Below are 14,962 nucleotides of genomic sequence, written 5' to 3' on the forward strand. Positions count from 1 at the left end.
AAGTTTGCCACAAGCCACCTGGAGACACCAAACATGTGGAAGAAGGTGCTCTGCTCAGAGGAAACCAAAATCAAACTTTTTGGGCACAATGCCAAACAATATGTTTGGCATAAAAGCAACACAGCTCAGCACCCTGAACACACCATCCCCACTGTCAAACATGGTGGTGGCAGCATCATGGTTTGGGCCTGCTTTGCTTCAGTAGGGACAGGGAAGATGGTTACAATTGATGGGAAGATGGAGCCAAATACAGGACCATTCTTGAAGAAAACCTGTTTGAGTCTGCGAAAGACCTGAGACTGGGACGGAGATTTGTCTTCCAACAAGACAATGATCCCAAACATAAAGCAAAATCCACAATGGAATGGTTCACAAATAAACGTATCCAGGTGTTAGAATGGCCAAGTCACAGCCCAGACCTGAACCCAATCGAGAATCTGTGGAAAGAGCTGAAAACTGCTGTTCACAAACGCCTCCATCCAACCTCACTCAGCTCCAGCTGTTTACAAAGAAAGAATGGGCAAGAATTTCAGCCTCTCCATGTGCAAAACTGATAGACACATACCCCAAGCGACTGCAGCTGTAATCGCAGCAAAAGGTGGCGCTACAAAGTATTCACTTACAGGGGATGAATAATATTGCACGCTCCAATATTCAGTTATTTATTTTTTATAAACATTTACAAGAAGCAATAAATTTCTTTCATCTTCACAATTGTGTCACTTGTTGTTGATTCTTCACCAGAACATTAACATTTTTATCTTTATGTTTGACGCCTGAAATGTGGGAAAAGGTTGAAAAATTAAAGGGGCTGAATACTTTCGCAAGGCACTGTATATACTGCTTGTCCTTTCCTGCTGGCTAGGCAGCCATTTTTACTGCACTATCCATCTCCCTGTGTATTAATCAATAAAGTTTTGTTGTACGTTACTCACATATAGGGCCTATGACTTTTTTGCTCTTGGGTTTGCTTGTGCCATTGATAGTGTATGGATACACCTATGGTGCGTTTCCATTATCCGGACACCACTAGCAGCACCACGGACGTTCTCGGCTCCTTCCTCTTGGCCTTGTCCGCTTCCTAGGGGACCCCGTGAATCTGGTCCATAGAACAAAGTCTCAACCTGGAAAGCGAGGTGCTCCGCAAACACCTGTTGTGGTAAAACAAATGACTGACGAATGTCAGACATGTTGGATTTTTTTCGGCTAACGATAAGCACTGTCTGCATCATCAGCCAAAATAATTAGTGATGAGTGGGCACTACCATGCTCGGAGGCTTTGTACTCGTAACTAGTGATGAGCGGGCACTACCATGCTCGGGTGCTTTTATGAGTAGCACCCGATCATGGTAATGCCCACTCATCACTAGTTACGAGTACAAAGCCTCCGAGCATGGTAGTGCCCACTCATCACTAGTTACCAGTACTGAGCACCCGAGCATGGTAGTGCTCATTATCACTAGTTACGAGTACCAAGCACCCGAGCATGGTAGTGCCCGCTTATCACTAGTTACCAGTACCGAGCAACCGAGCATGGTAGTGCCCGCTCATCACTAGTTACGAGTACTGTGCACCCGAGCATGGTAGTGCCCGCTCATCACTAGTTACAAGTACTGAGCACCCGAGCATGGTAGTGCCCACTCATCACTAGTTACGAGTACTGAGCACCCAAGCATGGTAGTGCCCACTCATCACTAGTTACCAATACTGAGCACCTGAGCATGGTAGTGCCCGCTCATCACCAGTTACCAGTACAGAGCACCAGAGCATGGTAGTGCCCCCTTATCACTAGATACCAGTACCGAGAACCCGAGCATGGTAGTGCCCACTCATCACTAGTTACAAGTACTGAGCACCCGAGCATGGTAGTGCCCACTCATCACTAGTTACTAGTACTGAGAACCCGAGCATGGTAGTGCCCACTCATCACTAGTTACTAGTACTGAGAACCCGAGCATGGTAGTGCCCACTCATCACTAGTTACGAGTACTGAGACCCCGAGCATGGTAGTGCCTGCTCATCACTAATTACGAGTACCAAGAATCCGAGCATGGTAGTGCCCGCTCATCACTAGTTACAAGTACTGAGCACCCAAGCATGGTAGTGCCCACTCATCACTAGTTACGAGTACTGAGCACCTGAGCATGGTAGTGCCCGCTCATCACTAGTTATGAGTACTGAGCACCCGAGCATGGTAGTGCCCGCTCATCACTAGTTATGAGTACTGAGCACCCGAGCATGGTAGTGCCCGCTCATCACTAGTTACGAGTACCGAGAATCCGAGCATGGTAGTGCTCACTCATCACTAGTTACGAGTACTGAGACCCCGAGCATGGTAGTGCCCGCTCATCACTAGTTACCAGTACTGAGCACCGGAGCATGGTAGTGCCCACTCATCACTAGTTACGAGTACTGAGACCCCGAGCATGGTAGTGCCCACTCATCACTAGTTACGAGTACTGAGACCCCGAGCATGGTAGTGCCCGCTCATCACTAGTTACCAGTGCAGAGCACCCGAGCATGGTAGTGCCCGCTCATCACTAGTTACACGTACTGAGCATATACATCCATCTGCTTTATAAGTGATCACTGGAAATATAAATGGCATATGCTAGTGGGTGGGTGGGGGGGGGTGATGGTGGGGCCCTGGAGCTGCAAGTGACCTCATTAATAGCTGTCATCATTTTTGGAATTTGTGCAGCTGTTGATCTGACAAGTGAAGTGGAGAATCTTTCTTACACTAATTACTATGATATTGTCCCTAGCAGCATAGATAAACGGGGTCTGTCACCCTGGACCCTCTTACACGGTGGGGCCCACAAGTAGCGACTGCCAACTGTATGGTGTGTACGGGGTGCCGATACTTTTAAACCCTGTTGTAAGGCGGGGACTCGTGGGATTCTGGCCCTACCACTCTCCTTTTTGTAGGCCCTATAGAGAGTGAATGGAGTGGTGGTCTCGCATTCACGCTACAGGGGATTCCTGTTCTTGTGACCGCGGTGGTACCAGAAGTCATCACCTATCCTTTGGAAGTTGTATGGGAAAAAAACACCATTCAAAGGGGTTCTTTAGTTTTGCAAAAGGCCCTAAATCTCTGCCACTGCTACAGACAATAACAAAACTAAGCAGCAGCAGAGAAGACCCAGTGCTGGACCTGGGGAGGGTGAGTAAAGCACCATTCATTTTATGAAAACAAAGTGCACCCAGGTCTGCGGCTTTTTTTTAATATTTAGGGTTGAGAAATCAGAGCAGGCATGATGCTCTGTGTCCACCAGGTGGCGCTGCTTTACAGACAGGATGTATAGTCTATAGGTATGCAGCTCCCCTGTATATATTTGCATATAGGGAGCTCATACAATGTACAGAGCATACGACAAGGTGCCCGATTTTAGCAAAAAATGCTTTAATTTGCGCCGACAGAAGTTTAGCAGAAGGTGAGCAAAATATCCAGACCCCCCCTTTCAGTTGCCAAAATATAAAACCAAAGAATACGAGTTAAACCTTAGATCAATTACTGTGTCCCCCCTTTTACTCTGAAAAGCACCAGTGGGCACCACATGTACAAACCATCTGATCAACCTTTTTGCTTTGATACCAAAACGTCGAAATTTGACTCTACAGCACAGATTTCCACTGATCTAATGTCCAGTGTATGTGTTCCTTCACCCCAAAAAAGGTCTCTCTGCAGCAATTCGACCATAAAGGCCGCTTCTCACACTCTCCTCTGGACAGTTGATGTTGAGATGTGTCTGCTACTTGATGTATATGTATTATTTATGAGTGCTGACAATTTGGGATTTCTGAGTTTGGCAACTTTGAGGAACTTATCCTCAGCAGCACAGGTTTTTGGTCTTTCTGTCCCCATGAGCCAAATTTGATGGCTTTAACAACTGCATTTGAGGATACCTTCATGGTTCTGCAAATCACTGGACTAACTGAACTTTTTGCCCTAAAGTCGTCATGGCCTGTCATTTCTCTTTACTTAGTTGAGTGGTTCTTATCATATCCTTAGTTAGAAAAGTTGTGGAATGGAGCTCAGAACTCAAAACTGCCTGTGCAAAACACACCTGATGGTGGGAAACACTTTTTAAGGGTTGGTGATGATCCCACAAGTATATTCTTGATGAGGCAAACCATTCTTGGTGAGTGCGAGAATGCCAAGGGGGTGTAAAGCTATCCTCCAAGTAAGAGGGGAGTAGTTTGAGGAATGTAAAGTTTAAAGGGGTATTCTTAAGTATGGAAGTTATCCCTTTGTCCATACTGCTTCATTAATTCTCAATAGGATCGCTGGAGATTGCCGAGCGCTGCACTTGGTTGGTCTTCGGCTCTCCCATAAGAATGACTGGTGCGGCAGTAAACTGTCATGCTGGGTACGGGAAAGTACCAAGCGAGCGGCATATGGTAAGGGAAGGGGACCCCTGTGCCTAGGGAAGAGGGAGATGGTGACCCCTGACCAAACCTACTGCTGGACCCTGGGGTCCCTCACCACCCTATATAGGTTCCGCACCTATGCGCTGAGCAGGATACCTGACCCTAGGTATCCCTAGTGCTGGGCCCTAAATAGGGAACGGACGGTATGAGCTCTTCGTCAACCCCATTAACCACTATAGAAGACACAAGGAGGACACACAAGGGGAAAATGCATGAACTACTTATCCACAGATGACTCAGGCAGGAGTTCAGCAACGATACCACAGAGGAGTACAAGCCACCTACTTGCAACCAAGGTTTGAATGAACTGAATAATATCACCAGCACCAGTCAAAGGAAGGAAGGGGTATATAAGCACCAAGAGAATACTGATGGATGGAAGGAGGGCTGTGCTGGATCCAAAGGGGGGAGAGATGAAAATGCAGCAGGAAAGCTACCTATACCAATGAATACGGGCAGCAGGAACAATGGAAAGTCAGGGAGCATTCTACTCAGCCAGACACTGTGATCTTCTATGGCCAGAAACCACATGACAGTCTGACACCCGTGACATGATTGACAACAGCTTCATTGAGGGTATGTGCGCACGTTGCTTTTTACCTGTTTTTTACCTGCTTTTTTGCTGCTTTTTCTTCTGCGCTGTTTAATGCCAAAATGGATGTGTTCTTCTATTCAAGCAAAGTCTATGGGAATTTGGGTTTCTTGTTCACACTATGTTGTTCAAAATGCTGCCTTTTTGTGGCAGAACTTTGGTCAAAAACTCAGCTTTTCAAAGAAGCAACATGTCAATTGTATTTGCCATTTGCGTTTTGCACTGCAAAGCTGAGTTTTTGACCAAAGTTCTGCCACAAAAAGGCAGCATTTTGAACAACATAGTGTGAACAAGAAACCCAAATTCCCATAGACTTTGCTTGAATAGAAGAACACATCCATTTTGGCATTAAACAGCGCAGAAGAAAAAGCAGCAAAAAAGCAGGTAAAAAGCAACGTGCGCACATACCCTAACAACTGTCTCTTCAGAGCCCTGGTTCTCAGGATTGGTGGGGGTCCCAGCGGTTGGACCCCCACTATCTAGAGGTTAAACCCTATCGCATGCATAAAGGATAACTTGCAACCTTGAGAATATTCCTTTAACACCACATTCTGGTTTGTTCCACACACGTTTACTCACTCCTTGTTTCCTTATATGCTCGTTTGTGGTTTTGCTGCCTTCAGTCTGAATCTACAATCTACACGTTTCAATAAGAAGAAGGATAGCCATTACATGAACATGTGTGTCCAAACTTTAGACTGGTATGTACAACATATTATATATATATATATATATATATATATATATATATATATATATATATATAGCACATATATATGTTGTATGTACCAGTCAAAAGTTTAGACACACATGTTCATGTAATGGCTATCCTTCCTATTGACGTGCACATTGTAGATTCAGACTGAAGGCAGCAAATCCATTTTTTATTGCTTTGTGATGTTCCAGTTAGCAATTAAAGGGAATCTGTCACCAGGTTTTAGCTAAATCATCTGAGAGCAGCATAATGTAGGGGCAGAGACCCTGATTCCAGCGATGTGTCACTTACTGAGCTGCTTGCTGCAGTTTTGATTAAAAACTGTTTTATCTGCTGTAGCTGATCTAGTAGTTCTCTGAATGTTGATCTCTGTATAACCCCGCCCACATAGCTGATTGGCTGCTTTTCTTTGCGTAGGCCTAAAGCAGCCAATCAGTGGTGGAGGCGGGATTATGCAGAGCTCCTCAATGGGGAAGACTACATTGCAGCAGGTTTACTAGTCCTCTAGTGAAAATCTGCTGATTAAAATTGTGATTTCATCAAAACTACAGCAAGCAGCCTAGTAAGTGACACATCGTTGGAATCAGGGTCTCTGTCTCTACATTATACCACTCTCAGATTAGGTGGCAAAAACCTGTTGACAGATTCCCTTTAATTAGGTGACGCTCGTTCCCCAGTATGAGCCCATCTAACAGGGTGTAGAAAAAAAATTAGCAACACGCTCGTTTGATGGGTGCATTAATTTGTAAGCTTCCATAATAATAATATTCTCGGCAGCACATCACCCTGTGTAAACAGGACATGTGCTGCTGATAATGTAAACAGGACATGTGCTGCTGATAACTGATTGGCTTGTATATAGAAGAACGCAGGACGTATAATGGCCAAGATCGGGCAGTGTGAATGGCCCCTTAGACTTGGGTGACGGCTGTATAACACAGCTGACATTTGAGCTGTACTGAGCGAGCTCAGCGCCTATCCGGTGGATGTCGGTAATGGACGTCTTGGCCAATGGGTGTCAATGCCGGCCCTGCTTTTGGGTATCTCTGACCCTTGATAATTTGGGCTCCTCTTGGAGATTTTGCATTGGGGGCTCCTAAACTCCTACTAATATCTGCATAGTCTTCATGTGCTGACAGTTTCCATTGCCGGGTATATAGATGACATGTCGGCACTATATGTACTGTGATAACGCAGTGTCTCGGTGCATATGGCTTCCTGAGTATAGATCTCAGGGGGGCCGATGTTGGGTGGGGGGAGATGTTTACTCATGTCTCATCCATCAATGAATAACATGTTTACCTACATCTTGTCCATAGATGCTAAATCGTAGCCCCCCGTGACCCCTTTCTCCTATATCCCCGTTGAAAACACGCAAGCGGAGGTGGGTTTTGGGTATGATAGCTGTCTGCTCAGATGACAGTCATCTTGGCCATCTGAAAACGCTTAGGGTTTTCATTCCAGAAACAGCGCCACCCCCATCCACAGGTTGCTTGTGGTATTGCAGCCGAGCTCCATTCACTTCTATAGAGACAAGCCGCACCGCCAGACAATGCCAATGTGACGCTGTTTCCGGAAAGGGTTTGTCGGCTCGAAACGTAAAGGTCGTTATATAAAAATGTCAGTCGGCACAAAGCGGTCGCTATTTTTGGCCCTTGTGGTCACTGTGGATCAGGTGACGCGGTTGCGTCAGGGATCAGTGATCGCGGCGTATGTGGAGATGGCCCCTTATTCTGAATGGGGACCCCCGCAGATCAGCCGAGCGGTGCCGCTTCTACCGCTTACCACGTACACAATGCGCTCTGTCTTCCGTCCTCCATGGATTATATTAAAGTATAACTCAATAGAGAGTAATTGGAAGCAGCGGCTGATGAGCGCCTTGTGACACCCCCCAAGCCGGCACCACCTTGTACATGTGTTTGTCATTTGCACAATTCCACGTCGTGTCACAACGATCGTCACCCGAAATTGTCCTTCTTTAGATGAAAGCTACCTCTCCAGAGTCCCCATAAACATGCACGCTCGGATTGGCTGAGCATGCATGTCTGATGGCAAAGGTGGCCAGACCACACCTCCCAGTCCATACTTGTTGGATGTGTGGGCCTGGGCGTATTTCCCAGTGTGAAAAAGAATCGTCGGCACCAGGGCCGGCGTCACCACCCGGCACACCCGGGCAAGTGCCAGGGCCCTGGACAAACAGGGGGCCCACTTGCTGTCGGGAACACTGTGAGCGCTATTTGCCCAATGGTGTCCCCAGCCCTTTATGATGAATGGGGCCCAGGTAACTGTCTCCCCCCTCCCCGTGCGCTCTCTCTTCCCGTGCACTCTCTCGTCCCGTGCACTCTCTCGTCCCGTGCGCTGTCTCTCTGCATGTGATGAGCGCAGAGCCTGACTGCTCCTGGCTTATGAATAATAATAAGCCAGGAGCAGAGACCAGTGACGTCACCTGACACCTGCGGTTGGCACTGATCTCCTGCATCACTGGGACACCGCTCAGCAGTGAGGACGCTGCACTCCTCACACAACGCAGGGAGAGAAGAGAGAACACAGAGGAGAGATCGCACAGGGGGAGAAGAGAGTGTACAGGGAAGAAGAGAGAGACCGCACAGGGGAAGAAGAGAGTGTACAGGGGAGAGACCACACAGGAGGAGAAAAAAGCATGGAGGAGAAAACCGTACAGGGGGAGAAGTGAGCGCATGGGGAGAGTCTGCACAGGGGGAGAAGAGAGAGCACAAGGGGAGCAGTGAGAGCACAAGGGAGAGAAACTGCACGGGGGGGAGAAGAGAGAGTACAGGGGAGAGACCACACAGGAGGAGAAGAAAGCATGGAGGAGAGACCGCACATGGGGAGAAGTGAGAGCATGGGAAGAGTCTGCACAGGGGGAGAAGAGAGAGCACAAGGGGAGAGTGAGAGAGAACTGGGGGAGAAAAGCACATGGGAGTGACCGCACATGAGGAGAAGAGAGAAGAGAGCGCATAGGGGGAGAGACCGCACAGGAGGAGAAGAGAGAGCACAGGGGAGAGACCAAACAGGAGGAGAAGAAAGCATGGAGGAGAGACCGCACATGGGGAATAGTGAGAGCATGGGGGAGAGACCGCACAGGGGGAGAAGAGAGAGTACAGGGGAGAGACCAAACAGGAGGAGAAGAAAGCATGGAGGAGAGACCGCACATGGGGAATAGTGAGAGCATGGGGGAGAGACCGCACAGGGGGAGAAGAGAGAGTACAGGGGAGAGACCGCACAGGGGGAGAAGAGAGAGCACAGGGGAAAGACTGCACAGGGAAAGAAGAGAGAGCACAGGGGAGAGACTGCACAGGGGGGGAATAGAGAGCACAGGGGGAGGAGAGAGCACAGGGGAAGAAGAGAGAGCACAGGGGAGAGACCGCACAGTGGGAGAAGAGAGAGCGCAGGGGGAGAAACCGCAGAGGGGTAGAGCGAGCAAAGAGGAGACATCACATGGGGAGAAAGAGCACACTGGGGGGGGGGATTGACAGTGCATGAGAAGGGATTATATTTACAGGCATTGTATTACTTATATTTTATATATATACAGTATATATAATGTACTTCCCGAAACCTCTATATTCTAATCATGAATCATGGTATGCGTTAAAGGGGCCAACTGGGATTCTTTTGCCAAAGGCACACGAAAGCCTGGAGGCAGCACTGGACGATACCATTGCTCTCGGCAATTTTTGGGACTGTCTCCTCCAATCACATTGGTCCTTTCTCCCCACGACATCCCTAAATTTGCCGGGAGTGTTTCCGGCCATCCTGGCAAATCAAAGACTGTTGGCACTTGTGAATCAGGCACATTGAGACTCATTCAGGTTGTCCTGTAGCCATCTGCAGTGTATGTCGGAAGGGTCCACTAGAAGGGTTCGTTGACGTATTCGACTAATGGATGCCCTTCATGTGTGCCATGTGTAGGCATATGGTGGCACGACTCCCGTAGAATCAAGAGCTAGGAAATAAAGAAACAACAAAAAAAAAGTATAGTGGCCAGACGGAGGATACAAATTTTGGCAAGTGAAGAGGATGTATCCAGGGATGGAACAATCAAGGTCACAGGGATCGTGACTGCGACCAGGCCCGGGGGTGCAGGGGTCCCGCCGGCCCCAGCTGGATGTGCGTCAGAGTCTGCACACCCAGCTGAAATGCATCGCAGCACAGAGACCCATCCGGTCCCTGCACTGCAATACAGGCTGCCAGCCAATCAGAAGCCGGCAGTTTTCATTGGCGTCCCAGTGACTGAGGGCGGCACATGACATTATGTCACACATTGCTAAAGTATGGACAGCTTCTGCGCTCTGGCTACACAGGAGGACGCCGTGCGACATGGGAGTCGGAAAGGGTGAGTACAACGAGGCTTTTGCGTTAGACAGAACATAGACAGCCCCAGGAGGGGGACAGTATATACCAGGATGGTGGACATATATACCAGGAGGGTCCCAGGAGGGGAACAGTATATACCAGGAGAGGGACAGAATATACCAGAAGGGCCCCAGGAGGGGGACATTATATACCAGAACGGGTCTAGGAGGGGGGCAGTATATACCAGGAGGGGGATAGTATATACCAGGAGGACCCCAGGAAGGGACAGTATATACCAGTAGGGGGACAGTATATACCAGGAGGGCCCCAGGAGGGGGACAGTATATACCAGGAGGGGGACAGTATATATCAGAAAGGCCCCAGGAGGGGGACAGTATATATATACCAGAACAGGTCTAGGAGGGGGCAGTATATACCAGGAGGGGGACAGTATATACCAGAAGGAGGGACAGTATATACCAGGAGAAGGACTGTGCATACTATTAGGAGGACAGTTTATACCAGGAGGGGAACAGTAGATTCTAGTAGGGGAACAGTAGATACCAGGAGGGGGACAGTATATACCAGAACATGCCCAGGAGGGGGGCAGTATGTACCAGGAGGGGGACAGTATATACCACGAGGGCCCCAGGAAGGGATAGTATATACCAGGAGGGGAGGACAGTATATACCAGGAGATGGACTGTATATACCATTAACAGGACAGTTTATACCAGGAGGGGGACTGTATTTACCTGGAGAGGTACAGTAGATACCAGGAGGGTCCCAGCAGGGTGACCATATGTGCTAGGATGGGGGGACATATATACTAGGATGGGGACAAACAGTACAGACCAAAGGTTTGGACACACCTTCTCATTCAAAGAGTTTTCTTTATTTTCAGGACTCTGAAAATTGTAGATTCACATTGTAGGCATCAAAACTATGAATTATCACATGTGGAATGAGATATTTAAAAAAGTGTGAAACACCTGAAAATATGTCTTATATTCTAGGTTCTTTAAAGTAGCCACCTTTTGCTTTGATTGCTGCTTTGCACACTCTTGGCATTCTCTTGATGAGCTTCAAGAGGCAGTCACCGGAAATGGTTTTCCAACAGTCTTGAAGGAGTTCCCAGAGATGCTTAGCACTTGTTGGCCCTTTTGCCTTCACTCTGCGGTCCAGCTCACCCCAAACCATCTCGATTGGGTTCAGGTCTGGTGACTGTGGAGGCCAGGTCATCTGGCGTAGCACCCCATCACTCTCCTTCTTAGTCAAATAGCCCTTACACAGCCTGGAGGTGTGTTTGAGGTCATTGTCCTGTTGAAAAATAAATGATGGTCCAACTAAACGCAAACCGGATGGAATAGCACGCCGCTGCAAGATGCTGTGGTAGCCATGCTGGTTCAGTATGCCTTCAATTTTGAATAAATCCCCAACAGTGTCACCAGCAAAGCCCCCCCCACACCATCACACCTCCTCCTCCACGCTTCACGGTGGGAACCAGCCATGTAGAGTCCATCCGTTCACCTTTTCTACAAAGACACAGTGGTTGGATCCAAAGATCTCACATTTGGACTCATCAGACCAAAGCACAGATTTCCACTGGTCTAATGTCCATTCCTTGTGTTCTTTAGCCCAAACAAGTCTCTTCTGCTTGTTGCCTGTCCTTAGCAGTGGTTTCCTAGCAGCTATTTTACCATGAAGGCCTGCTGCACAAAGTCTCCTCTTAAAGGTTGTTCTAGAGATGAGAAGGTGTGTCCAAACTTTTGGTCTGTACTGTATATACTAGGATGGTCCCAGGAGGAGACAGAATATGCGAGTAGGTGGACATATATCCAAAGATGGAGGACATATTTACCAGGAAGAAGCCCAGGATGAGGTACTCTAGAAGAGGATGGGGGACATTACTACATAATGGAGGGGGGGGGGTGCAGCTCATATGTCTTCATAGGATTTAGATCTGACCAATATGTGGTACTTCGGCTTCGCGGGCGTCATGTAACGCTTCATGTACCCAGTATAGGCGATTGTCAGTGACTATGGGATGGATCACGTGAGAAGCGGCACATCTGCTGTCTACAATAAGCGAAAAACCCCAGAAGGAAGCAAAGAACATAAAGTGAAATATTACGCAGGTGAAAGGAAGCAAAAATAACACGTTTCCACTTTGGGCAACAAAAGCCACAACATATTTTTTTTATTGTTAAATGTCATCCTTTGTTTCCCCGCGGTATACCAACACGCTGGCCCATCCCGCCGTTTAAGGAAGCCCGCCACGTCTGTTCCCTGACACGCCACGTCCTTTATCTCTGCACTTTGCCCTTATGTCTGCTTCCTCTATAACTGCAGAAACCTGACATGGCATGTATTTTCTATGGGCCCCCGAGCGGATGAAAAGGAGCTGACAGCATAGGGCTCAGGCTGGCACAGAAAAAACATCGACTCCATAGAGTATTAAAAGCACTAACTGTCATCTAATGGGAAAGTCTTCACTGAATAAACTGAGAGGGAATGTTCAGTCCAGGATGAGAAAGAAGCAGATTTCTCTGATAGAATCCATTACTTTTCATACGCAGTATTGATTTATGAATGACTGTTACCCTTTAAAAGGGGTTGGTCCAATTAATTCGAAAAGGGGGCTTTGATGACTGTCACTAGGTGGCGCTAGACACTATTTGCATGTGGTAAATGGAGAGGTAGTCACATAGGCCGAGATCATAAACTAGGAGGGCAAGACAGTTGACGGAAACCGAAGGTCAGGTTTCCAGGAGAGTACGTACAAAATATACGAAGCAGGTGGGGATGTGGTCAGGAGGAAGTCCGAGGTCAGAAGCCGGGAAGTCATAACAGAAACAGGGGAGAACAGGCAGAGACGGGTCAACCACAGTACGGAGTCGAGAGACCAAGATCTGAACACTGAGCACGATGGGAGCCAATGGATGGGAGTTCTATGGTGCTATATTACAGAGTACCTTTAAACAGTACCTAGAGGTTCTATATGGGCCCATTAACTTCAATGGGTGGCGTGCCACAGATGCGTCTTGCCATGTGTCTGTGTGGTCCGGTAGACCTAATCCATATTGCCGAAGATCCAGCGCCTTCTGAGATTTACTAATGGGACCCTACAGACATAACTAATAGACCTACCCCAGAGACTGATCGGGGAGGACCAGCGACCAACCACCAGAGGCGAGGAGGGGTGGCGGTTTAATATTTTTGGGTAGCGGCTGATGGTCTGCCCGGCTTTGAAGTCAGCAGCTGTGCGCTGAATTAATTATTCAGTCTTATCTTAATTATTAATCAAGTGATGAGTAATTTTCAGAGATCGGGCAGCGAAGCGCGTCGTCTACGGCTTACTTAAACCTGCTTCACCTCCGCGCCATGTGCCGCGCGGTAATTGATGTCTAGGAAGGGATTGTGGGTAATGTGGGGAGAATTAGTCGGATTACTTGTCTGTAATTGAAACAAAAGAGCTTAGTGCGGAAAAAGGCAATAATAACGAGGGAGGTGATAATGTCAGGTCTGAGGCCTCTGGGCAGGATGACAGCTGTCAGGGTCAAGCTGACCGTCCGGGCCACCCTAGGGTCACCACAGAGTATGACGTAATAATGGGTTGCTGCTCCCCTCTGACAGGAAAAGGATTGGGCATATTTACATTCAACCTGCTCCATCCATATTTCCAAACACGGTGTTTCTCAAGGAAGAGTTAAGGAAGCCTCCATAAATATTAACAAGCCATCTGCTACCTTGATGGTTCACAACCTAAATGTCATACGATACCAGATGAGGCTCCAATACAAATAATAGATTTGTTGGAGGCCCCTGTGAATCATGGTGGGCACAGTGTACCTCAGTCTACAACTGACAGCTCTCTTCATGAGCTTCCGAAAATTCTTTCTACAACCAACAGCTCCCCCATGATCCTCCAAAGGTTTTATCTATACCCGACAGCTCCCCCCATGATCTTCTGAAGATTCCATCTACAACTGACAGCTTCCCCCATGATCTTCCAAAGATTCTGTGAATACCTGACAGTTTCGCCATGATCTTCTGAAGGTTTCATCTTCAACCCACATCTCCTCCTTGACCTGCCTAAGGTTTTGTCTATAACCGATAGCTCCCCCTGTGATGTTCCAAACATTCTGTCTATACCCAACAGCTCCCCCCGTGATCTTCTGAAGGTTCCGTCTATACCGGACAGCTCCCCCATAATCTTCCAAAGGTTCCACCTACAACCAACAATTCCCCCCATGGTTTTCCAAAGGTTCCATCTATACCCGACAGCTCTCCAAATGATCTTCCAAAGGTTCTGTCCATACATGACAGCTTCCCCCATAATTTTCCAAAGATTCTGTCTATACCCAACAGCTCCCTCCGTGAACTTTCAAAGGTTTTGTCTATACCCGACAACTCCCCCCGTGATCTTCCAAAGGTTCGGTCTATAATCAACAGCTCTCATCATGATCTTCTGAAGGTTTCATCTTCAACCAAAAGCTCCCCACGTGATCTTCATAAGGTTTTGTCTATACCTGACAGTTCCCCCCCATGATCTTCTGAAGGTTTCATCTTCAACCAACAGCTCCGTCCATAATCCTCCAAAGGTTCCACCTACAACCGACAGCTCCCCCTGTGATCTTCCAAAGTTTTTGTCTATATCCAACAGCTCCCCCCAAGATCTTCTATAGGTTCCACCTACAACCGACAGCTTCCCCTGTGATTTCCATAGGTTCCGTCTATACCCGACAGCTCCCCCATAAATTAAAGGTTCTGTTTATACCCAACAGCTCCCTCCGTGAACTTTCGAAAGTTCTGTCTATACCCAACAGCTCCCCCCATGATCTTCCATGGGTTGGACCAATTAAATAAATGACGATGTTGAACAAAATATATACAAGTCACAGGTAGAT

The 14,962-nt window shown here is 47.7% G+C and overlaps 1 protein-coding gene across 2 annotated transcripts in view; it reads right to left on the reverse strand.

Annotated features, from left to right (window-relative positions):
- Nucleotides 1–14,962, reverse strand: part of FGD1 (FYVE, RhoGEF and PH domain containing 1) — a 141,026-nt gene that overhangs the window by 72,254 nt on the left and 53,810 nt on the right. The gene's annotated exons all lie outside the window — the stretch shown is intronic.

Source organism: Anomaloglossus baeobatrachus, chromosome 9 (assembly GCF_048569485.1).
Source record: "Anomaloglossus baeobatrachus isolate aAnoBae1 chromosome 9, aAnoBae1.hap1, whole genome shotgun sequence".
Taxonomy (NCBI): Eukaryota; Metazoa; Chordata; class Amphibia; order Anura; family Aromobatidae; genus Anomaloglossus; species Anomaloglossus baeobatrachus.